Consider the following 1,200-nt stretch of genomic DNA (forward strand, 5'->3'; position numbering starts at 1 on the left):
GAAGCCGTAGAAGCCCGTAGGAAGGGCCGTGTCTGTCAAAATTATAAATTCATATGCTTTTTTGTTCCATAAATTCTGCTTCTGGGAGCTTGATTGTGTTAATTGCGCATATGTAAGATGATTTGTAAATGATTATTCGCTACAGCACTGTTAGTGGTAACACAAGAGAGGAAACTCTGTAAACACTCACTAATAGGGCACTTGTGAAAATAATTATGAGACTTTCATGTAAACTAATCGCTAAGTTGCTATAAAATCGAGTGAGAAAAATGTCCACGTGAAAATCTCTCTAAAAAATAGTTCATTCAAGAAAGCGGGTTGTACAGCATGGTATCTTTTACATAAAAGTGAACCACCGCAACAAAAAGAATATATACTTCCACTTGCTTTCTTATGCATAGACAAACTCTGGAAAGACACATTAGAAACTTTATTAATAGGGGTTCCTTTTTCAGGAAAGGGAGACAGGGAGGGAGGGAAATTTTTCACCGTAGTACTTTTTTTATCCTTTCTATTTAGAACGAACTTAATGGATTACTTATTCAAAATTAATTAAACTATATGATTAAGTGTAAAATGCAACACTCAATTTATATCTGCTATTATAATTATTAATATTAAAATTAACATTAATATTAGATATACTGAGTTCTAGTCAGACTCTGGTACAAGCTACCTGTTTGGACTCTGGCAAGTTCTCATAATTACTCTAAACTTTTCTAATTCATAAAATGTTAATTCTTGAGCCGACTTCCTCTTTAACATCATAGTGACAGGGAATGAATGGGCATTGAAGAGTAATGTGGTAGGCATTGGGACTTTGTAAATTATCACTACTGTCACCCAAAGTATTTCTTTTCCTCTATTTCAGAGATGAGGGAATTGTGATGCAAATTACTTAAATAACTTGCTCAGAGCCCCACACCGGATGAGTATCCACTCTGAGTCATGGACCCATGCCCTGGGCGATTCCAAAGGTCTTGCTCTTACCACTACCTGAGGGATCCTTTCTATCATAAAAGAACCAGATCGAGAATCAGAGGCCAGTGCCCAGTGAAAGGCAGAAGGCCAGGCGTCATTCCTGAGTTAGTTCTGCTTGAATTGGAAGATTGAAAACCAGCAAGCAACTGTCAGAATTAGCCCTTTTAGGTTTTTGTGACATTTTCTTGGTCATGACAGTTTATTGACATTGTCGTCCAG

This window comes from Panthera tigris, chromosome F2 (assembly GCF_018350195.1).
Source record: "Panthera tigris isolate Pti1 chromosome F2, P.tigris_Pti1_mat1.1, whole genome shotgun sequence".
Taxonomy (NCBI): domain Eukaryota; kingdom Metazoa; phylum Chordata; class Mammalia; order Carnivora; family Felidae; genus Panthera; species Panthera tigris.